This window comes from Pseudophryne corroboree, chromosome 5, assembly GCF_028390025.1.
Source record: "Pseudophryne corroboree isolate aPseCor3 chromosome 5, aPseCor3.hap2, whole genome shotgun sequence".
Lineage (NCBI taxonomy): Eukaryota > Metazoa > Chordata > Amphibia > Anura > Myobatrachidae > Pseudophryne > Pseudophryne corroboree.
In genome coordinates, this window is record NC_086448.1 from 792,964,864 (window position 1) to 792,990,885 (window position 26,022).

Consider the following 26,022-nt stretch of genomic DNA (forward strand, 5'->3'; position numbering starts at 1 on the left):
TTTCATTTCTTCTCAACATTTATGTCAATGTTGTCATATTTATAACTGAATTAAATATGACTAAGTAGGGGGTTGTGTTATGGAAACGACGACATCTTCTCTTTCCACACTGATTTGCAGAATTTTCGTTATTTAGAAGTTCTTGCGGTAATACAAGTAGAATTTTTGTCTGTTTTTACAAAAAATACAGCTTTTTAAATAAGAGCTAAAAAGAAGTAAACGGATGCTAAAGAAGCACTGTTATGTATCAAATTCCGGCCCTTTTAATAAAAAATAGTACACCTTATTACAGCAAAATGTAAGGTCACACAAAAATACCACAAAAAAGTTACTGTAACTACTAACTTTAATTAGACATCCATCGCAGCGCAAATAAAAGCTATAGCCGAAGATGAAATTATCTTAACTTGACAAGGTTAATCAATTACTGAAGCCTGGATTCATTTGTCCCATTAAAATGTATGAGGTCGGTATTATTAAATCCACTAATGGGATAGATCCCCCGAATGATTAAGGCTTTCCTTTTTTATCAGTCAACGTTGCGTTAACCTAGACTGACAGCTAGGAAATAGTCTGCCTGGCTCTCTCAATACGCCTTCATTTGCACTCCCTATTTTCCATCATAGTTTTCTTTCTTCTCTGAAGCTTCCACCATCTCATACTGTTTTGTTGGCTGATGAGGTGCTGTTTCACCTTCTTCAATGTGGCTTGATCTCTGATTTCCTGTGAAGCACAATGAATGTTACATTAGACTGTTCAAAGTCAGTTGGTGCACCATCTGTTACCAGGATCGAAAACACTGAGTAGCAGACGTCAACAGTAAGGAAACAGCTACACGATTTTCATCAGAATATTCATATTCACACAATGGCTGAGATACAGACGACAGAGAAAGCTTATTTTTTTCACAGTACACTTGTGCATGTGGCAAGTTACTTTTATGGGAACATGCCGTATGGAATTTGCAGAGATTTTAACGGGGGATGAAAAGATACAGGCCCCCCTGGATTTGCGCTGACTTCAAATTTCTGTTCTTGTAACCTGAATGTTCTTCCCGTATCTTTAGGTGTCTTCTGATCTGCACAAACAGTTCTCTGCATAATAAATAGGCACCACTTCGCATGCAAAGCAAAATAAATATTTTCAGTAAATATAATTAAAAATGTTTAAGACTCAGTTAAATATTGAACCTGTTTTAGATGGATTACAAAACAAATGATAGATAAAAAAAAAATGCCAAACATAATGTAGATGATGTGACGGGTTATATTGATAAACAACTTTTATATTACATATGCCGCTTAATTAGGAACAATATGTCATGATTAAAACTATTATTTTTTTTAAACTGTGATATCTGAAGTTACAAATTGCTATGTCATTACTCCTAATCACAATACAGGTTGTATCCGAAAATCCGGCATCCAAAATACTTCTGGTCCTAAGCATTTTGGACATGGGAGACTTTTAGGTAAATACTGACTCTTTACGTCTATGTGTAATTTACATATCAATTTACAGGTAAAAAAAACGAGTTGGGAGATCTGGGTACTCATAAACATTATTTTTAAATAATTTGTTGAGAAGCAATAGTAGAGCATCAAGGACATAGGGGGTGATTCCGAGTTGTTCGCTCGCTAGCTGCTTTTAGCAGCATTGCACACGCTAGGCCGCCGCCTACTGGGAGTGTATCTTAGCTTAGCAGAAGTGCGAACGAAAGATTAGCAGAATTGCGAATAGAAATTTCTTAGCAGTTTCTAAGTAGCTCCAGACTTACTCAGCCATTGCGACCAGCTCAGTCCTTTTCGTTCCTGGTTTGACGTCACAAACACACCCAGCGTTTGCCCAACCACTCCCCCGTTTCTCCAGCCACTCCCGCGTTTTGCGACTCGAACGCCTGCGTTTTTCCGCACACTCCCATAAAACGGCCAGTTTCCGCCCAGAAACACCCACTTCCTGTCAATCACACTACGATCAGCACAGCGATGAAAAAGCTTTGTTATGCCGTGAGTAAAATACCTAACTTTTGTATAAAATAACTAAGCGCATGCGCACTGTGAACCTTGCGTATGCGCAGTAAGCGACTAATCGCAGTATAGCGAAAATCGGCAACGAGCGAACAACTCGGAATGACCCCCATGTTTAGAAAAAATTAAATGTCTGTAAAATAGTTTGGGAAAATGTCTATTATACAGATATTTATTTAGAAGTAATTTTATAAATTATTTTTAGGTTGGATGCATGGAATTTTTTGAGACTGGAGCAGTGGAGCTCAACTTTTTTTCAAGCATGGACCCTAAGGGGTATGTTTACTAAAGTGCAGGTTTAAAGAAGTGGAGATGTTACCCATAGCAACCAATCAGGTTCAACTTATCATTTATCTTGCACCTTCTAGAAGATAATAGCTAGAATCTGATTGCCTATTATGGGCAAAATCTCTACTTCTATAATCCCGCACTTTAGAAAATACTGTATACCCCTAAACATTAGTCATGCAGTGTCAGTCAGTGTTCAGAGATCCCCAAAAATTTATTTTTCCGATATATTTGCCATCTGACACTAAGACGATCCTGAAAACAGATTCTTTAACCCCTGTTGGTGATTTGACCTACAAGTTATGCACCTGTGATCTAGAGAAAAATGTCACCTACCCCAATAGTCTTCCTAATTTACTGTATATCCTCTCTCCCTTTTACCCACTTTTAATACATCCCTATATTACTCTCCAGTCCCTGGTATTTACAACACTGCTATTGGTCTGTTTTTTTGTACATTACTTTGTTTTCACTGGCTGTAGGCTGTCAAGTGCAAACTGGCTTACACAAAAACAACAAATTAATAAAAATAGATGTACACACATCCTAATGAAATACACTAATCACATGCACACACACACACACACACACACACACACACACACACACACACACACACACACACACACGAGTAAACAATTAGTAAATTTGTTGTTCAAAGGATATGGTTGCTTTAATTTAATTATTTTTCCTAGGCTAAAAAGACTACATACAGTAATAATGCACTGTACAGCACACCCCATTAACTTGTACCTATCCAAACATTCCATGAGCTTTATAACTGTATGACCCACAAGAGATCAAAGCTCGGAAATGTGATTGATATTTGTAATAAATAATTATTGTTATACACAAGTTAATCTATATAATAAAATTAAGTGGGGATAAAAATTATGTCTCCGCATTGACACACGTTGGACCTAACGCGCTGATGTAACTTGAATATTCTAGCAAAATCCCTCCACCACCATCCCTAGTAAGGTACTCAGGCCCCCTGTAAGTGTCACTTCTTCTTTTGGGATAGAGGCATTTCCAAAAATGGAGACAGGTAATACTACTCCTGTTACACAGCACATACAGTGGTCAGCATCCTAAGAGCACTGGTATCACTGACCTCTCTTTCCTTTCACCATGTGAAGATACAGATAACTAGGACACCATCTCTGATCACTGGCTGAGAGGCAGCAGCTGAATGCACAGATTGGCTGACAGGGCCATCATTCAATGTTTCTTCCATATGTTATAAGGGAGGTTTAAGGTATGCCTGCTGTGCATAAGTCACTGGATTAAATGTACAATCGTCGGCAGAAGTCATCCCTGAGTTAGACTTTACTGAGCTCCTCCATACACCTGGAGGAAAGGACATCAAACTCCATGACATGCAGGCCATCATCATCATCATCAGGGAGACCCAAGTCTGGGAGATGAGTACGTGATAAGGCGTCAGTGACATGGAGGTCCATGCCAAATTTGTATACCACATTTAGATGGTACCTTTGGAGCTTGAGTATGAAATGTTGGATTTGTGTGGAGGCAGTACAGATGTGTCCTCACATCTTCTTCGCTGAGAAGGGCTGCATGGAGTGGCTCATGGTAATGCCATGACAATTGCATTTTTTCTGCTACAATTCGTAGGTGCGTGGACCTGCAAATGGCGCAGAGGTAACCACACAATTCGCACCTGCGAATGGCGCAGAGGTAACCACACTAAACTATGGGTAGTGGGAGCATATCTGCCCGTTACCCATGGACATAGAGTCCCCCTCTATATGTGGGGCAGCGGGAGCATCTTACTCCAGCTGCCTGCGCACTCACGCACCTGCGAATGCCACATTGTGCCAGGAATCTTTGCCTGCGATGCGATCGTACCCAGGCAAAGCTGTATAAGGACATCTGTATGCAGGGGTTTACAGATAATAGTGATCAGGGGTTTGTGATCTGTGAACTTTTGACAATCAAATTAGAGCAAACAGTTCCTTTTCAAAAGCAACTGTCTCAGTAAGGGACCCTTAAGCAAAACCAATGGGATTGTTATGCTGCAGGTAGACAGCACTAAGACCATGCTGGAAGGCATTGGCAGAGATCACAACAGGAACATGCACATCAAACAATTGGAGCTGAAAGCTAGCATAGCCTTGAGGCGAGAAATAGCAGCAGCATGGCAGTCCAACCAACACCATTCAACATTGTTCTGCAAAACCATGACCTCATTGTATTATGGCAGAAATTATAAAAGGTACAGTAGTTGGTCATACCCCAAAAGCACTGCAGACTCATCTTATCTATGGGGGTAGGCATGTGTTGGATAGCCTGTGTCTTGGCAGAATGCAGCTTAATACCCTCTGAAGTTAGTAGAACATATGGGACCTCAGTTACTCTGAAATGGCACTTGTCGGGGTTTAACAGCATGTTGGTTTCCAAGATTCTTTGGAGGACCTATCATAGTTGCATGTCATGTTCTTCCATGGTGTAGCACCAAATGAGGATGTCATCCAAAATCATCTCACAAGAGTATCCTTCGAAGAGATACTCCATGCATCATTGGAATACTTCACTGCCAGTTCTTATGCCGTAGGGCATTCGTAGGAAGGTATACAGTACCTGCCCACAAGTGTCATGAACGTGGTGAGCATGGATGATTCCTTGTACAAAGTGATCTGCAGAACCCACATTTGACATCAAGGGTGGTGAAGATCTATACATTAGGTGTATCAGCTATCACTTGGTAATCAGTTCTAAGGTGGTGATGCGGTCTCATCAGAGTTTTGTTCAGATGCACAGGGTCAATGCAGTTGTGTTACAAACCATCCATTTTTTACTGTAGTTACCATGGGATCCGGTCTGAAGATCGACAGTGTCTAGGTCGACAATGTTTAGGTCGACCACTATAGGTTGACAGTCACTAGGTCGACATCGATGGAAGGTCGACAGGGTTTCTAGGTCGACATGTGCTAGGTCGACAGGTCTAAAGGTCGACATGAGTTTTTCACATTTTTTTTCTTTTTTTACATTTTTTCATACTTAACGATCCACGAGGACTACGATTGGAACCGTAAAGTGTGCCGAGCGAAGCGGTAGCGGAGCGAAGGCACCATGCGAGGAGACGCGGTGCACTAATTTGGGATCCCGGTCACTCTACGAAGAAAACGACACACAAAAAAAAATCCTCATGTCGACCTTTAGACCTGTCGACCTAGCACATGTCGACCTAGAAACCCTGTCGACCTTCCATCCATGTCGACCTAGTGACTGTCGACCTATAGTGGTCGACCTAAACATTGTCGACCTAGACACTGTCGATTTGATGAACCACACCCAGTTACCATAGCCAATACCCACATGGTGGCTTCTACTATTGGAGTAATGATGCCCAATGCTGTCATGTGATTTAACTCCACATTGTCCTTCATGGATAGAGGCACACATCTGGGAGCACATGCTGGGAAACAAAGTCTTTTAACATCTTTAAAGTTCTTATAGTCTACGTTGTCTGGCAAAACTAGGAACAGTTTGGCATATCTACTATATGAAACTGCAGCAGTAAGTTTATGAATTGCAGTGTGGCCACAAAACCACAATAAAAAGCCAAGCAGCCCTGCCCACAACTGTTGATATGAATGTAAACTGCTGTAAATCTGCATAAATGGTAGGCTGTGATGTAACCAGTTCTGTGTTTATCCGGAAAAAGATTCTTTAAGGAATAAAGCGCTCCCTACGAATAATAATTATGGAAATGAGAAAATCCTCAGATTTTATATGACCTTTCTAAAAACAACACAGCCTGTAGCATTAAACCACTGATCTATATAATAATCTGCTAGGGTCTGTCCCACATCCAACATACATGTGGAGTTGGAGCTGGGGGCCACTCTACTGGCTCCCACTGCTAAAGTGACATGACACGCCCAAGCTGGAGAGGAAGGAGGACACACCTAGATCGGGTACATATATAGCAGTGTTAAGAATAGGATTGAATAGAGTGGGGTGGAAGTTGGATAAACAGATGGAAGTAACCCAGTCTGATATTTTAGTAGCCCTGTTGATATATAATGGTGTTTTTTTATGTTATTGCTTATACTCATAACTGAGGCAACACTGCCCCCTACTGTTTATTAGTATTAATGTACATTTTCTAGTTGACCTTTGTGCCTTTTAAAATACCAGAGCCCTTGCTCTCTCCTGTTAAGAACAAACAGAACTGTATAATCTGAGAAAACGGGCCCATTCTCAGAGTGGTCATCAAGGAGCTGAAGCCACCTATGCTGGGGTACAGAGAAAAGGCATCCCTAAGACTCAACAAATGGCCCGAGAAAATGTGGAGAAATGTGAAACGTGTCAGTTGCTGAACTACAGAGAGAAGTTGACAGGAGATATGGGATCCATATACAGAGGTGAACGTGCAGGAGAGGTATGGCAGATTGATTTCATTGGCCTTATGCCTACAGGATGTGAGGGCGTTCAATACTGCTGTGCTGCAGTGGACACTTATTCTGTGTTTCTTGTTGCATGTTCCTCTGCTTATGCAGACCAACAAAACACTATCAAGATTCTGGAAGATCTTATTCTGCATTATAGAGTTCCTCTTGAGATCCAGTCTGACAATTGTTTTTATTTCACAGGACATAGAGTAAAGGCTTGTGCAGCGGACAGGGGAGTGTATTAGGTGTACCACAGTCCCTATTGTTCTAAGGCAGCAGGTTCAACAGAATGCATGAATGGACTCATAAAAGAGCAAATTCTTAAACACATGCCTATGAATATTTTTGAGGGAGTGGGATAAGGTGCTCCAGGAGTCAGTATATTGTCTGTATAAAAGATCAGTAGAGGGTGACCTAACCCCATACAAATGACTGCTCATGCTCCCAAACCTTAGGCCTCCACAAGTTGTGGTCATCGGGACCAAGGAACACCTTGATATTAATAGTGAACCTGCTATTACCTTATACAGCCCAATAGACAAAGTAGTGTGTAAAGGGATCCCTCTCAGTGCCCGGGAAGGCATACCTAGAGAGAATTACATCTTTGCAGCTGGCATCCTGGATGTACAAGAGGGGGACGTGTTGTATTTCATGCCTATTGCTGTGATCAGACCTTCCTGCACTTGGGATGACAGGGCCAGCAAGGACAATACATGAGAGTCTTGTGTTGCCCTCTATGTATACACTGAAACTGAGTTTAAGAGGAGACATGCAGTGGGCAGCATAATCATTGTTTCCACTGCTGTACACGAACTACAAGAGGTTGAATACACTATAACTGGTGGTATGGATGCTCCATCCAGGCCAGTAAACTGAGTAGCAAAAGGGAGAATTGTTCCATAAGGAATAAGGCAGACATATAATGTCCTATTAGATGGATATGTTCACCCCATTTATTTTCCTTCCCACAGGGTGTACCCCCGATCCACATGATGAGTTGGCATGTACTGAGGAGCAACTGTACTGATAAAGGATTTTGGAGCTCTATGGTGGGTGTGACCCAATCACTCCAGTTTACAAGAACAATTTGAACTTGACTTAATCAAGGCAAATGCTCAAACAAGACTTACACATACTTTTCTAGATAAAGAATGAGATAATAGCCTACTCAAGATGCAGTAATAGCAGAGTGGAGGGAAACATCCTGGTGGACCTCACAGCGTAATGGAACACATAGAAACATAGAATTTGACGGCAGATAAGAACCACTTGGTTTCCATCATGAACATGTCACAGACCCTTACGCTGGGGTAGTGGCACAACAAGAGCAGGACAAGCAGGGAAAGTGCCCATGTATTCAGCCAACTGCCTTATGTGCAATGGGTTCAGTATGAGTGGCTGCCGAACGGGACGCCAACGGTCTCAATAATGACGCCAGCAGGGGTGAGGTAAGTATGTAACTCCCTCTCCCCTACCCTCCAACTCTAACCCCCTCCCCCCCATCTCTCAGCCTAACCCTAACCTCCACCCAGTGCTTCCTAATCCTAGCCCCCCCTTCCCCGCAGCCTAACCCTCCCCCCTCAGTTCCTAAATCTAACCTCCCCTCCCCCCCTAACCCTAATCCTCTCGCTATAGCTATGGTCGGGATGCCGGCTGCTGGGACTCCGGTGTCGATCTCCTGACCCTGTTGGGATTCCAGTGTTGGCATTCTGAGTGTCGGGATTCTGGCGTCGGTATTCCAGCTGCTAGGATTCTGACATATTAACCGCATCCCCGTGCACTAATCTGCTATTCATTTGCTTCCTTTAAGCTGCTAAAACAGCACAAAAGAAGCAGAGTCACCTATTATATTACATTAAACAAGCCATATAAATAAAATAGTTTCAGCATGCTCACAGTAGCGTGAAGGGAGGAGAAATCAGCCTTAGCAGGGTGTGTGCATTCAGCCAAATTTTACACCTACCCTTCAGCACCCGCACATGGGTGGTCATTCCGAGTTGTTCGCTCGTTGCTGATTGTCGCTATGCTGCGATTTGTTGCTAAATGCGCATGGTACGCAGCGCGCATGCGCTAAGTTATTTTACACAAAACTTAGTAGATTTGCTGGTGTTCGTGCGACGCTTTTCAGTCGCACTGCTGATCGGTGAATGATTGACAGGAAAGGGGTGTTTCTGGGTGGTAACTGAGCGTTTTCCGGGAGTGTGCTAAAAAAACACAGGCGTGTCAGGGAAAGACGCGGGAGTGTCTGGAGAAACGGGGGAGTGGCTGGCCGAACGCAGGGCGTGTTTCTGACGTCAAAACAGGAACTAAACAGACTGAGCTGATCGCAATCTAGGAGTAGGTCTGGAGCTACTCAGAAACTGCAAATAATTATTTAGTAGCAGTTCTGCTAATCTTTCGTTCGCTATTCTGCTATGCTAAGATACACTCCCAGAGGGCGGCGGCCTAGCGTGTGCAATGCTGCTAAAAGCAGCTAGCGAGCGAACAACTCGGAATGAGGGCCCATGTACACTGCAAGGGGGGCAGATTCACAGGTATGCATTCACAATTAGGTGAACATGCCTTTAACGTAACTATTAGCCTCTATCAGAATGCTTCTGTTCTGCCTATCCACGTGTAAGCCACTGAAGCCAGCTGGAAAAGGTAAAAGGTCAGAAATGTGCATCTGTTCTGAGAGCAATTGCATGCAATGTACAATACACTCCCCCACCCATACCTCCCAACATGACCCTCTCCAGGAGGGACAGAATGCTCTGCTTCTGGACCTCTCTCTTAATTTATGATTGCCATCACCTATGCTGAAACACCTTTCTTATCCATTAACCTGTTCAACACAGGTGATGGCAATCATACATTAAGAGGGAAGTCCAGAAGCAGAGCATTGTGTCCCTCCTGGAGAGAGTCATGTTGGGAGGTATGCCCATCCAGTGCAGTATTCCATCTGCTTCAGTTCCACTATGTCCCCCTTTAACTTTTACTGACTTCTTGGACTTAGGTCTCTGGCTCACCTCAGTGTGGGCTGTTTACCTGCCAGGTGGATTCTGTCAACACTGGGGGCCTAATGCAAGGTTGATTGCAAAATAAAATGTTCCCCTAATGGGCAAAACCATGTGAACTGTAGGTGGGGCAGATGTAACATGTGCAGAGAGAGTGATATTTTGGTGGGTTATATTGTTTCTGTGCAGGGTAAATACTGGCTGCTTTATTTTTACACTGCAATTTAGATTTCAGTTTGAACACACCCCACCCAAATCTAACTCTCTCTGCACATGTTATATCTGCCCCTCCTGCAGTGCACATGATTTTGCCCATTAGAGGAAAATTTTATTTTTCAATCAACCTAGAATTAGGCCCTTGGTACAGATATATTCAGAGAACAGCTTTGTGTTATACCCAACAGCAAAATAATAATAAAAGCCAACAACAAATGAAAACCTATGTAAATGCTTAAAAAAAAATATTTAGAACAAACAAAAAAAAAGATAAAACTGGGTTGCTATTAAAAAAGATCATGAAACTAGGAACTATTAATTAAAGCTGCATTTGAAAAAAAAAAAACATTATTGTTAAATTGTTTAATAAGCTACCCAAGTAATAGATGTATGTTAGAATACGGGTCACTCAGGGATTGACCTGCCTATTCTATTGAATGTGCTCTTTGAACCAGATTCTAAGTAATCATTTGACAGTCAGAGAATGGTGATATGCTTGATAGCCCTAATTAGTGATTTTGTAATTGGGTATCATGTCAGTTGTCATGTATCACAAGGAACGCGTCTGAATGCCTTTTCTTCCATATTGTCTCCATTTAACATTGCCATCCATTTGTGTACCTGCTCATGCAGAATGTGACAACCCTGGGGTGCAATTAATTAAAGTAGTTGCACAACTTGGTAGGAAAAAAGCTTTATCGCCTGAGCTCCAAAGGTCAAATGATGCCGCAATTTACACTTTTGTTGTGAAAAATGAAAATTAGCAATTAACACAATACATTAATTAGCATATGGATAGTTTAACTTGCATGAGCTAATGAGGCAAATCATACCTTGCCATATGTAAGCTTTCCACAATGTGAGAAACTAATATTATTTTAGCTCTTTTTTAAATTGCTGACAAAATGGGAATTTATAGAACATGTTTCTCCTGCGATCTAATTTTCATTCCGGCACGAGTGGCGCCAACAGCAGCCGTCTCATACACTCAAGATGTCTCATGACTATTGATATTTTTAGTAGTTAGATGAGTGGTGGGAGCGGTGCCGTTATTGGGGAGGGTCACTGATGCCGCACTGACTATATGGGGACCATGCAATCAAGCTTGCTGCAAGAAACGCCATTAATACCGCTTTCACATCGCAATGGCGGGACCCAGCATTAGACACTTTTCACATTGTTTCCCAACCCAGCAATATGCCGGGTCGGGTTGCCATAGTGGGTGGGGGCGGAGCCAGCATCGGGGGCGGGGTGGAGGAGGCGCTGGGAGATGACATCAACTCCGCGCCGCCTCTCCCTATGCTGTGAACGGGTCCCTGGGCACATCGACCCTTCAACCTGTTCACACTGCACCTGCCCCCAAATTCATCCCGGGAATAACCCTTCTTTATTCCTGATTTGCATTACCGGGTCAGGCGACCCGGATATTCGTCACTGACCCCTTTCACACTGCACAGAGACCTGCGTCAACCCGGCAATATACCAGTTCGATACTGCGCATACTTGCCTACCCTCCCGGAATGGCCGGGAGGCTCCCGAAAATCGGGTATTACCCCCGGAAAGGTGGGCAAGTCTACCGCTTTCCCATGCAGCCCCCCGCACCCCCCCCCCTCGGCCGCCCACAACCCCCCTTGGATGCCCACAACAGAGAACAAGTGGGCAGGCTGAGGGGGATATGATACTGCGATTTGCGCTAAATCGCGTCATCATAGCTCCGCCCCCTGCTATTCAGTGCCAATTTTCTCGGCACTGTGTAGCGGGGGCGGGGCCACGATGACGCGTTTGTGCTGCCATGTCTCGGACTGCTCACTTCCCTGCCGGTCACACCCCCAGACTGCCCCCATTGCTGCTGGCCACACCCCCATTAGCCTACCACGCTGCCATCTCCCAGAGGAGGGTGCAGCAAGGTAGGCATGTATGATACTGCATCATTTGTGCGGTGTGAAAGGGACAGTGGCAGCAAGACCAACGCTCTTTTTAAAACTGGGCATTAGCGCTCCATCACATGTTTTATTACCAGGTTCGATCGTATTATAATGACAAAAATTATCATTGCAACTAGGAAACCAGCAGCATAGGAACAGGTGGAGGGGACAAACAATGGGGCAGATGTATTAACCTGGAGAAGGCATAAGGAAGTGATAAACCAGTGATATGTGCAAGGTTATAAAGGCAGCAGCCAATCAGATCCTAACTGTTCATTTACATATTGGAGCTGATTGGCTGGTTCCTTTATCACCTTGCACATATCATTGGTTTATCACTTCCTTATGCCTTCTCCAGGTTAATACATCTGCCCCAGTGTAACCACTCACATGCTGATAGGATCAGGATTTTTCCAAATTTCCACTGTGATGTGAGACCTCAGTGGTGACACACTTGCAACCATAAGACCACTTACAAAATAGACAAGCAGTGTAAAAGGGATCTGTAATACTTACCAAACAAGTAAAGCTACAGTGTATTAACTAACAACACATACAGCTTACCCGCTATCATTAAAATATTCTTTATAAAAATTATTAATTACAATCTATTTTTTTTTTAAATGAGTGTATATTGTTAAAATGTTGCATTATTAGTACTTTGTCGCTTATAAGCTAAATGTGATTATTTAAAAATATTATTTATTTATTACAAGGTTACAATGCTCTTTGGCCCTCATTCCGAGTTGATCGCTCGCTAACTACTTTTAGCAGCCGTGCAAACGCATTGTCGACGCCCACGGGGGAGTGTATTTTTGCTTTGCAAGTGTGCGAACGCCTGTGCAGCCGAGCGGTACAAAAAATTTTGTACAAAACAAGACTAGCCCTGTAGTTACTTATCCTGTGCGATGATTCCAGCGACTGAGGTCCCGGAATTGACGTCAGACACACGCCCTGCAAACGCTTGGACACGCCTGCGTTTTCCTTACCACTCCCAGAAAACGGTCAGTTAACACCCATAAACCCCCTCTTCCTGTCAATCTCCTTGCAATCGGCTGTGCGAATGGATTCTTCGCTAGAACCAGTGCACAGCAACGATGCTCTTTGTACCTGTACGACGCACGTGCGCATTGCGGCACATACGCATGCGCAGTTTTGCATTTTTTTTTTACCTGATCGCTGCACTGCGAAAATCGGCAGCGAGCGATCAATTCGAAATGATCCCGTTTGTTCAGTTTTATATACAGTACTTTGTTAGCTTAACTTGACCATTTTGCGGTGTCCACTTGTGTTACAAATCATACTGTGGCAGATGATTTCATTTGCTGGTACCTCAAAGTTGATTAGTTGCTACAGACAACTTCTTAGATTGATTGAACATAATATATATATTTATTATATTTCAACTTCTAAAGAAGAAAGCTTTGAAAGTAAATATGAAACAAACTATGCCATTACTTAAAAAAAAAGTTTAATAGAAACATAAGATGCACTTTAAAACTACAGAATATATAAAAAGCCGTCCTCTGCTTTTTTACAATTACATTTCAAAATGCTTTTCTATAAATATACTCACTACTGCTCTACTTTTTCTGGTAAATCTAAGAGAAATTGCAGAAACATAGGTTATGGGTGGTCATTCCGAGTTGATCGCTAGCTGCTTTCGTTCGCTGCGCAGCGATCCGGCAAAAAAAATGGCATTTCTGCGCATGCGTATGCGGCGCAATGTGCATGCGCATCGTACTATTACAACAAACGATGTCGTTTCACACAAGGTCTAGCGAAGCTTTTCAGTTGCACTGCTGGCCGCAGAGTGAATGACAGGAAGTGGGCGTTTCTGGGTGTCAACTGACCATTTTCAGGGATTGTTCGAAAAAATGCAGGAGTGCCAGGAAAAACGCAGGCGTGGCTGGGTGAACGCAGGGCGTGTTCGTGACGTAAAAACAGGAACTGAACAGTCTGAAGTCATCGCAAGCGCTGAGTAGGTCTGAAGCTACTCTGAAACTGCACAAAATAATTTTGTAGCCGCTCTGCAATCCTTTCGTTCGCACTTCTGCTAAGCTAAAATACACTCCCAGTGGGAGGCGGCACAGCATTTGCACGGCTGCTAAAAACTTCGAATGACCCCCTATATCTCCAATCAACATATGTACAAAGTTCTGACTATTGCAACAAGACTTTCTCCTCCTGCTGTTTTCTGCAAGATAATATCAGACTGCAGCAAAACATAGAACAAAAAACTAAGAATGTTGAGTCTGAGATATTTTTGAGTGCAGTGGGAGTCAGTACCGACTCCTGCTGAAAATAAAATACGGATACTATTATGGACGGGCTGTAACAAGCATCACATTATAGGCCTAGTTCAGACCTTATCGCTGCTGTGCGATCAGGTCTGAACTGCTCATGCGCAGGTGCCGCAGTCCGCCGACGCATGCCAGAGATGCTATCAGCATCTCAGCCCAGCGATCGCCTCTGCTTGATTGACAGGCAGAGGCGTTTGCTGGGTGGGCCTGCGGCGTTGGGCTGCCATTATGGGGGCACGGTCCGGGCAACGCAGGCGTGCCCGGATCGTGCAGGGAGCGGGCCGCGGTGGCCGCATGATGTCACACGCAGTCGCTGCGACCCGGAGAGCGATGGGTAGCTCCCTGCTAGCGCGCAGAAGCTGCGCTGGTAGGGAGCTACTCTTCAGGTACAAAAGCATCGCTGCCATGCAATGCTTTTGTACCTGTGTGGCAGGGAAGAGGGCCAGACATGCGGGGCGGACTAGCCCTGTGCTGGGCGTCCCCCCGCATGTTGCTTAGCAGGAACAAACTCTGTAAAGTTTTGCTTTTTGGAGATGAATGTATAACGGCACTTTGCAGCCCCACAGAATACTATGGGGACTTCAGTGCCGGTGGGCTGCTGCAGATATCTCCACTATCCACTGCGGGTCACTTCTACGCATGAGAGGGTTGTGTAAAATCCCTGAACATGTCAGTTTTCGGAGGTTTGGCCAAGTTTTTACTGATAGTGCATCCCATCCTATGTGTCTCTGAGCACCTGAAAATACGTCACTTCTGTCCTTTTAGTGCACACACTACTGGCTAATAGGGAATCTAGAACCATTATATTTCCTGTTCCATTGTGCTAATGGTGATGCAATATCTAAAACAGGGAGGCCAATCCCAGGCCGCGTACCGGTATTGAAAAACAGGCAATCCCAGGATTCCCGAGACACCCAGGGATTGGCTAGGGAAAAAAAAAAAAAAAAAGAAATACTCCCCCCTCCCCGGGTCTGGCTGTTGGCGGCTCAGGGTGGCAGGCGGTGGTGTCAGCAGGTCTGGGAGGTGGTGAGTCTGGGAGGTGGTGAGACTTGCACTGTGCTGCTCAGCGTGACCTCTAACAGCAAGTTTGGTTGCACAGCCGCATAGCCGGGGGCTGGGGGAGCTGGGCAGCGTCTGAGCCATATGAGACGCTGCCCAGCATTACAAAAAAACTTTGGCCGGGATCATGCCGATCCCGATCCCAGGATTGGCCATCCTAATCTAGAACATTGGAGAAATTATGTACTCTGTTCATGGTTTGGTAAGCTCCATAAGAAGAAAATGGTTTCCTAAATGTCCCTTCTGGATTTCCACATTATACTGACTTTCTAGTAATTCCTAATCATTCCTTGAGGTAAGGAGGAAAATGTAAGCATCTCCCACACGAATACAGTAAAATACAGAATATGTTACACAAGGTACAGTATTTTCATCAAGCAGATGCATACATTAGAGATAATAAAAAGTTATGTCAATTTTAAAGAATCTTTGCATATCGAAAGTTTCCAACCCAAATCGTTATTAAGAATCCGCTTTGGTATGATATACTGATGAACGGGATGCCGGCGGTCAGAATACCGACTGCGGCATCCTGACCAGCAGAATACCGTCAGACCCCCAGAAATTGTCCAAACCATCCTCTGCCCCTACCCTAACTTTCCCTTATGGGTGCCTAACCCTAACCCTCCCCGGTGGTGCCTAACCCTCCCCGGTGGTGGCTAACCCTAACCTTCCCTTCCCCGCTGCCTAAACCTAACCCTCCCCGCTTGGTGCCTAACCCTAACCTTCCCTTCCCTGCTGCCTAAACCTAACTCTCCCCGGTGGTGCCTAACCCTTCCCGGTGGTGCCTAACCCTAACCTTCTCTTCCCCGCTGCTTAAACCTATCCCTCCCCGCTTGGTGCCTAACCCTAACCCCCCCATCCAAGTACCTAGTAGTTATGGCAGCCTCCACTCTCAGACTTATCTAGAGACACGAGTGCATTGTCTTTGGACGCAGATACATATTGTTGATCATATCCCCTTGAAGGAGTGGGGTAGAGTCATCTGTGAAGGATGGATAAAGTCTTGTTCAGACAACATGTTAGCAAACATGCACCAATAACTGAATAACAGGGTAGCAGGCATTCAAAAAGTGGATGTGGCCGGCATGGCTATTCGGGGCAGTGCTGCCCCATCAACATCACTAAGGAGGGCGTGGTCCAGGCATCGGCATCATAAATGGGGCGTGCCCAGCACTTACGGTGGTGCTGGGCTTCCCCCAAGATCTCCCTTTAATATGAATACTGTAGATGTCATGCGCGTGTGCAGGGCATCTAATTCACGCAGCGACAAAACGGCACTGTGCAGGCTGTGTTAGCAGGCTAAAGTGCGTGAAGATTACCTCAATGATTTGAGGCAGCAATGCTTACCATTACACCATCCGTACTGCCTATAGTATAAACACCTGTCTAAGTTGAATGGTTTTTATGTTTACTCTGTGCAGCGCTGCATTAATTTTGTGGCGGCTTATAATACATATTAATAAAAACATCAGATATTTCAGCAAACTCTCTTTAAATAAATTTACACTGATAAATGTGTATGGTTTCAGGAGGATTCTCCTTTATGTCCTGTTCTTTGCACACTTATAGCAGTCTAGCCAAACACCAAGAATGACAAATGATCTTTCCTAGTTGCTGGCCCTGCACCTGCTTTGCCTGAAATTGCGAGAGCCTCAACATCCTGACTTTCCAAAGTACTGCAGGCCTGGGCTGACCAGTATGGGGCTGGTTGCCATTTGGGCAGGGGGACTCCATGCTGTGTGCCCATTTGCTACTGTGTAAGCTACCCCGGCTGGTTCAGCCTGGTGCTGGTTATGGGAAAATAGTGGGAACACCACAGTTTTTTCTTCCTATTTTCCCATACAAGCTCAGGCTGAGCGTTCCGTGGCTGGTTACTGATTGGGGGAAGGGGCTCGCAATATATGTTTTTCTCTTTTAGCCACTCATCATCTTACTACTAAGAAGCCTTCACAACTCATAGTGGTATGTGCAGTGCTTTTCCCAAAAGTGCCTGTTGTTTGGCCCGGTTTGCTTTCGTTGTGCCATCAGGGTTTGGTCGATTTTACAACCAACTTTTTGTAAATCTGCGGGTCCTAATCTTCTCTATGTGAAAACATTGATTGTTGGTCCGATGTTCTAAAGTTGGGTTTTTGCTTATTATGCCATCGGTTTTGACTTTAGTAAATGGTTGGCACGCAATTGTTGTGTCCAAAGACACACAATGTGGGCGTCCCAGTTGCACATTCAGACACAGGCTTGTACATCAGCGGATGGGCTTGTACTAGCGCTGGCATAAAATCGCAAACTCAACTATGGCAAAAGACCCTAAAGCTGTTGCATCAGATTGTGACTCTGGAATATTGTCCACATTGCCCCCCCCCCCCCCACAGCAATGGCCCCACCAGTAAGTTAACACTCTGTGTTGCTTTGAAAATTACAAGATTAGCTGCAAGCAAAAAAGTTGAGATCTCAGAAGACCTTGCTAGCTTGATATGGCACAATAGCCCTCATACCCCCTATTTATCACAATTTGCATTTGAAATGTGATTGTGTAGAGATACTTATATTGAAATAATGTTTTAAACTAGGTGTTGGGGCAAAGCTTTCAAGGAAGCTCTGTCCCAGCGATAAGAAGCATCCTTCTATTGCAAATGAATTATCTCTGCATATGCATAGTAGGTCACAATTAGTGTCCAGATTGAATCTGTGGAGACTGTGCAGTGAGCCAGCATAGGTAATAGAAGGTAATATGATCAGTGTGCCAGATAGGATTCAGGATAGCACAGAAGAATCATGGCTGGCTCTCAGGTGTAAGTAAACGTTAAATTTGTACTGTATATACTTATTTTACATACTTTTCGCCTACTCTGCTGTGCTCCGTTGACCTGTGTGTTTAATGGGTGAGCCATTGATGGACAGTCTCTTGTAGATCACCAAGGATGTCGGCTCAGCTGTGTCTGTGATCTGTGAAGCACAGAAGAGGAGGAGAAAGTGGGAGGAATGACCAAATAACCATCTGTCCCAGGTGAAGAATGAAGGAAGCCTCTCTAATGTCATCTGAAGATGGCATTACTTTAGTGAGGCTCCCTTCAGTATTATTCCCTAATTTAACATTGGTTAATCCGACCTGATTGCATTTCCCATTAGAAGTAGAGATGTGCGTGGATCCCGTGTTTTGGTTTTGGTTCTAATTCATCAGTGTGTTTTGGCTTTGGCAAAACCAGTGTTCTGGTTCAGATTCAGTATTTGGTTAGGTAAAAAGTCGATTAAAAAACATATATTGATAAACATTGCTAAAAATCTATAAAAACAGCGAAAATCATATAATGTTTGCAATCTAAAATCCTAAATTCTGATTTAAAATACAAATTCCGAACCGCAGAAAGATCCAAACCGGGACTCGGTTCACGTTGGATCTCCTCTGGAGATATGTATTGGGTTTTGGTTCAGTTTGGATCCACAAAATTTGGGTGGGTTTGGATTTCTGGAGAACCGAACCGCACATCTCTAACTACAGGTATTGTAAATGTGATCAGGATTCTAATCGGATGCAAATGTAAAGAGCATTGAGGAGATTTTTGCTTAATCTCCTCCAAAAAGCATTTTAATACATTTCAGTAGAACTAAAATAATGTAAAAAGGCTGTAAAAATGGATTCAGTATGATTTACCAGCGGGCGTCATGCCGGTTATCAATATTCCGACAGTGCCATCCCGACCGTCAGAATGCCGGAAGCGGGACGAACGCTAAGAGTCCCCTTACGGGCTCACTGTGCTCGCCGCAGGATCTATTCCCACTCTATAGGTGTCGTGGACACCCACGTGTGGGAATAGCCCTGGTATGCCAGGATTTCGGCTGGTAGCATTGTCTGCTGTCGATATTCCGGCATTGGTATCCTGACCGCCGGGATCCTGACAGCCGGCAAATTAAACGCATGCCGTGAAAACACCTGTTTTCACATTATATTAGCAGAAAGAAGATTGATAAATAAAATAGACCTCATAGTTAGGAATTACAGCACAAATTACATATGTAGTATCCATCACCTTAAATGGGATACAGTCAGGGGTTAAAGTGGGTGGGAACGAGGTGGAACTGAGTTCCACCACCTGTAATGGTATGGGGAACTAGTTCCACCATCTCCATTGCCCTGCACAGTAATTCCAACAGAAAAGCCCACCCCATCATCTGCGTCAATCGATGATACAGGCGGCACTAGTGTTACTGATGAGCTGCAGCCACCTACTCCTTCCTCAGGTCCTGGTGCCTCCATGGTCCTCCTCCATGAGTTCCACCACCTCACCAGGACCACTTTAAGCCCTGGATACAGTCATTAGGTTGACACCACTTAGGTCGACAGTCATTAGGTCGACCACTATAGGCCGACATGCATTAGGTTGACAGGGTCACTAGGTTGACATGGTCATTAGGTCAACAGGTCAAAAGCTCGACATGAGTTTTTCACTTTTTTTAAAATTTTTGGACTTTTTCATACTTTACGATCCACGTGGACAACGATTGGGAATAGTAACCTGTGCTGAGCGCAGCTAGACACCTTGCCCGAAGCATGGCGAGTGAAGCGAGCCATGCGAGGGGACACAATGAATTAATTGGGGTTCCCCGTCTCTTTACAAAGAAAACTACACCAAAAAAGTAAAAAACTCATGTTGACCTTTTGACCTGTCGACCTAATACATGTCGACCTAATGACTGTGTCGACCTAGTGACCCTGTCGACCTAATGCATGTCGACCTATAGTGGTCGACCTAATGACTGTCGACCTAAGTTGTGTCAACCCAATGACCCATGCCCCTTTAAATTACTCTATCCAGTCATTCTGGTATTTTCGTGTTGTTCCCTCTGTGCTCTATAAACATCTCAGTTTCATATTGTACAATGCCATGCTCCTTCAACAAAAGCTATTACAGTAAGGAAATTATTAAATCTGATTTGTTTCAAAGAGGGGAGGTGTTATCCCAACAAACATAGAAGCGTAGACACAAACACAGATCCCAATTAAATATTGTGGTGCGAGGAAGACTTGGTAAATTGAAATTTTAACATCTGAACAAAATCTTTGCCAAACAACTGCAGCTTTGGCAGAAAACCGGGTGTGAGGGAATTTTTAATTCTGAAACTGAATCTGATTTAATGAACAGTTGCTTCAGAATTTTGAGCACCAGATATTTGGCAAATTGTTAACTGCTGAGTTACAAGAAACCATTATTTTCAAAAGTCTATATTGGGATACTGAATATTGCAAAATGCTCTGCACTGTTATATGTGTAACAAGATGTTGTCGCTAGTGCCAACTGGAATTTTTATTTCTCTATTTTTTCTCCTGTCTCTCTTCAACAGTCACTCTACCACACTTTTTATCCCCCTCTTACTCCCACACTCTTTATCCCCCTCTTACTCGCACACTCTTTATCCTCCTCTTACTCCCACACTCTTTATCCCCCTCTTACTCCCAAACTCTTTATCCCCCTCTTACTCCCAGACTTTTTATCCCCCTCTTACTCGCACACTTTTTATCCCCCTCTTACTCCCACTCTTTTTATCCCCCTCTTACTCCCACACTCTTTATCCCCCTCTTACTCGCACACTCTTTATCCCCCTCTTACTCCCACACTCTTTATCCCCCTCTTACTCCCACATTTTTTATCCCCCTCTTACTCGCACTCTTTATCCTCCTCTTACTCCCACACTCTTTATCCCCCTCTTACTCCCAAACTCTTTATCCCCCTCTTACTCCCAGACTTTTTATCCCCCTCTTACTCACACACTTTTTATCCCCCTCTTACTCCCACTCTTTTTATCCCCCTCTTACTCCCACACTCTTTATCCCCCTCTTACTCGCACACTCTTTATCCCCCTGTTACTCCCACACTCTTTATCCCCCTCTTACTCCCACACTCTTTATCCCCCTCCTTCTCCCACACTCTTTATCCCCCTCTTACTCCCAGACTTTTTATCCCCCTCTTATTCGCACACTCTTTATCGCCCTCTTACTCCCACACTCTTTATCCCCCTCTTACTCCCACACTCTTTATCCCCCTCTTACTCCCACACTCTTGATCCCCCTCTTACTCCCACACTCTTTATCGCCCTCTTACTCCCACACTCTTTATCCCCCTCTTACTCCCACACTCTTTATCCCCCTCTTACTCCCACACTCTTTATCCCCCTCTTACTCCCAGACTTTTTATCCCCCTCTTACTCGCACACTCTTTATCGCCCTCTTACTCCCACACTCTTTATCCCCCTCTTACTCCCACACTCTTTATCCCCCTCTTACTCCCACACTCTTTATCCCCCTCTTACTCGCACACTCTTTATCGCCCTCTTACTCCCACACTCTTTATCCCCCTCTTACTCGCACACTCTTTATCCTCCTCTTACTCCCACACTCTTTATCCCCCTCTTACTCCCAAACTCTTTATCCCCCTCTTACTCCCAGACTTTTTATCCTCGTAGAACTCGCACACTTTTTATCCCCCTCTTACTCTTACTCTTTTTATCCCCCTCTTACTCCCACTCTTTATCCCCCTCTTACTTGCACACTCTTTATCCCCCTCTTACTCCCACACTCTTTATCCCCCTCTTACTCCCACACTCTTTATCCCCCTCTTACTCCCAGACTTTTTATCCCCCTCTTACTCGCACACTCTTTATCGCCCTCTTACTCCCACACTCTTTATCCCCCTCTTACTCCCACACTCTTTATCCACCTCTTACTCGCACACTCTTTATCCCCCTCTTACTCCCACACTCTTTATCCCCCTCTTACTCGCACACTCTTTATCGCCCTCTTACTCCCACACTCTTTATCCCCCTCTTACTCCCACACTCTTTATCCCCCTCTTACTCGCACAATATTTATCCCCCTTTTACTCCCACACTCTTTATCCCCCTCTTACTCCCACACTCTGTATCGCCCTCTTACTCCCACACTCTTTATCCCCCCCTTACTCCCACACTCTTTATCCCCCTCTTACTCCCACACTCTTTATCCCTCTCTTACTCCATCTCTCTGTTACCACTCGTCTGTATATTTCTCTTAGCACTTGATTTTATTATATACAGTAGATTAGTCTTAGCATTACCTTATTTCTTTTCATCTTTGCTATTATACTTTTTGGGATGTCTCTGCCTTTTCTTCTCTACGTGTGGCCTGTGCACCCCTGTGTGTGCATTTCCTTTCTCCTATACTTTTATACATTTTTGGTTGCGACTAATGTTTCAATGATGTTATTGGGTGATTATCGGAAGAGTTCGTGTTTTTATCATGAGATAGAACAGCAGAGTTTCCCAACCTCTGTCCAACAGTCCAAATATTAAGGATATCCATGATTGTGCACAGGTGGTTAAATAAAAATAGCCGGGGTACCAATTAAATCACCTATGCTCAAGTATGGCTATCCTTAAAACCAGGCCTGTTAGTGTTCCTCAAGGACTGAGTTTGGGAAACACTGTGGTACAGTATGTGATGTGTTTGGAGACTGTAAATGTGTTCTACTGTATGCTGGAACTCTCTGGAAGTGACATCACTGACATTGGTGGAGGGGATCAGAGTTTTCACCAGCTGTCACTAAATTAAAAAGTGGTGACATCATTTTTATCACTCTTCAGCTTTATATATACATATGTGAGCCATCTCAGGGGAGTCCTCCAGTTTGCTCTTCAGAGGGAGCTCTTGGAAGGACCAGGGTCACAGAGAGAGGGATGGGGGAGGGGGGGGGGGGGGGGGAGTGGGTACTATTCACTTGGGCCTGCGCTTGTTGGTGGGGCCATAATCAGCTGCTGAGGGGGGACAACTGTTCCCCTGTGCCTCCTCTGGCGTGGCCACACCTCCCAGAATATGGCCATGCCACTCAGTACTGAGACCTGTGGTCGCTACCAGTGGCCCTGGGTAGGGCAATTGCTCAATATCTATCCCTGCACTGCAGGCCCTGTAATTTGGGATAACATCTGCAGGTTTAGAAACACATTGCAGAATAGCATTTTGCTGAATGGTGACGCAACAGCAGGAACTTGGCAACTCTGCAAATCAAATGACCGTTCAGTCACATACTTTGTAGCTCACACTTTTTACATCGATTTTTCCGTAAATTCTTTTTTGCGCAATTTGGCACAATATGCAAAACATGGCTAAGCTGTTTGTCACGAGTAGCGAGTGGATGGATTTTAAAATTTTTGTTTGCCATAATAGAAAGAATATGTATAAAGTAACATATTATAGAAGCAAATTAAGAAAAATCACAAGGCATGGCTATCTCTGAGTCTATGGCATGCAAAACCGTGCCATACAGTACTGTACATGTTGGGATATAGCAAAGATGTATGTGGACACATCTGTAAATGTTTCATGAGACGCTAATATCAAATTTGTCTGCTTCCAATAAAGCAATACTTCATCTCTCATTTACAATGCAGCTTTCTACTATATTTATCCCCACAAACAATAATAAATCTTTCTCGAAAATGGCATATACTGTATGATTTACCTTTTACAGTATATCAACCTATATTTTTCCATTACAGAAGATTCCAGTCTGATTTGTAATCTACAGTACTCAATGAATGAGCCCATACTATTCCTATCTTATACTTTTTTAAAACAAGCAACAATGCAACCGATTATTTACCGACTAGTAACATTTTCATAAAAGATGAAACCTTAATTTGATCTGCAGTTCTCAAAGTAAACCTCCAATCATGATGCCTGGCATTCACGCCAAAGAGTTCAATCTTTGTCTCATCAGACCAGAGAATTTTGTTTCTCATGGTCTGAGAGTCCTTCAGGTGCATTTTGGCAAACTCCAGGTGGGCTGCCATGTGCTTTTTACTAAGGAGTGGCTTCCATCTGGCCACTCTACCATACAGGCCTGATTGGTGGATTGCTGCAAAGATGGTTGTCCTTCAGGAAGGTTCTCCTCTCTCCACAGAGGAATGCTGTAGCTCTGACAGAGTGACCATCGGGTTCTTCATCACCTCCCTAACTAGGGCCCATCTTCCCTGATCGCTCAGTTTAGATGGCCGGCCAGCTCTAGGAAGAGTCCTGGTGGTTCCGAACTTCTTCCATTTACAGATGATGGAGGCCACTGTGCTAATTGGGACCTTCAAAGCAGCAGATATTTTTCTATACCCTTCCCCAGATTTGTGCCTCCAGACAATCCTGTTTCGGAGGTCTGCAGACAATTCCTTTGACTTCATGCTTGGTTTGTGCTCAGACATGCACTGTCAAGTGTGGGACCTTATATAGACAGGTGTGTGCCTTTCCAAATCATGTCCAATCAACTGAATTTACCACAGGTGGGCTCCACTTAAGCTGCAGGAACATCTCAAGGATGGTCAGTGGAAACAGGATGCACCTGAGCTCAATTTTGAACTTCATGGAAAAGGCTGTGAATACTTATGTATATTTGATTTCTTAGTTTTTTATTTTTAATAAATTGGCAAAAATCTCAACAAAAACTCTTTTTCACGTTGTCATTATGGGGTATTGTCTGTAGAAGTTTGATGGGAAAAATGAATTTATTCCATTTTGGAATAAGGCTGTAATATAACAAAATGTGAAAAATTGAAGCGCTGTGAATACTTTCTGCATGCACTGTACATCCAATAATTTACAATTCTCTGTCATCATGGTAAATGTTAACGTTCATGACTTGACCATAACAGAAACACTGAGCAGGTTTAGTTTCCAATGAAGGGTAATCAGTAGAAAACCCCTTTGCTCAAAAGCAAAGAATATTGCAGTATGGGTAAGGTTTGCACCTTGGGGGTCATTCCGAGTTGATCGTAGCTGTGCTAAATTTAGCACAGCTGCGATCATCTTCCCTGACATGCGGGGGGACGCCCGGCACAGGGCTAGTCCGCCCCACATGTCAGTGCCGCCCCCCCCCCCCGCCCACACACACACACACAAATACAAAAGCATCGCACAGCGGCGATGCTCTTGTATTTGTGGAGTAACTCCCGGCCAGCGCAGCTCCCGCGGCTGGCCGGGAGTTGTGTGTCGCTGCCGCTGGCCACAGCGGCTGCGTGAGACGTCAAGCAGCCGCCACGGCACGCCCCCCCATTCGCTCACGGAACTGCCTGATGGTCTTGCCAACATATGCAAGGCCACACGGGCACGTGAGGAGGTACACCACATGTGTGGTCGTACATGTTAACCGACGTTTGATGGGAATTTTGCAGCCAGAGGAGGGGTGGTTAAAAGAGGTGCCCACTAACAATGTATTACATGTGGCGCATCCCAGACATCGGTAACACCCATTTTTGGCTCGAAGGAAATGAGATTCCCTATTAGTAGCCATGTCCGTAATATCTAGTTTCACTATACGGTCTCCAATATTCCTCCCTCTAGTGTGACTCGGCAGCAATGCTGCATTGGCTATGGAAGACATAGCTCCATCCGTTTGTATAATGGGTCACCATTGAGCGACACGTCAGTGTGGCCGGACGGACTGGCGGGCGGCGGCGCCGTGGAGCAGGTGAGTACGATCTGCAATAATGTTTGTCTTGTTTTCCCTATATAAGTATTTGTATTTGTGTTTTGTGGCTTGTCTGGCCCTGAGGACGGGGTTTGGTCCCCGAAACATGTTGGCCCAATAAAGTATCTTCGTGTTAAGCTGTGAAGTCTGCCTTGAGTGCCGCCCATATCACCCAATCTGTCTATCCGGGACCTTGTTTACCCGACCGGGAGGGCACCGCAGCAGTTGCCATACTTTGGAGTGGAGTGCCGGGCTGTCTCTACTTTGTTTTATATATATATATATATATATATATATATATATATAATT

The 26,022-nt window shown here is 44.2% G+C and overlaps 1 long non-coding RNA gene across 1 annotated transcript in view; it reads right to left on the reverse strand.

Annotated features, from left to right (window-relative positions):
• Positions 1–328: 328 nt before the first annotated feature.
• The window catches only part of LOC134929474 (uncharacterized), a 100,030-nt gene continuing 74,336 nt past the window's right edge, over positions 329–26,022 (reverse strand). Inside the window, exons 2-3 of the long non-coding RNA XR_010178579.1 lie at positions 18,070–18,178; positions 329–723 (exon numbers count right to left, since the gene is read on the reverse strand). This is a non-coding gene — a long non-coding RNA (uncharacterized LOC134929474). The remainder of the gene's footprint in view (positions 724–18,069; positions 18,179–26,022) is intronic.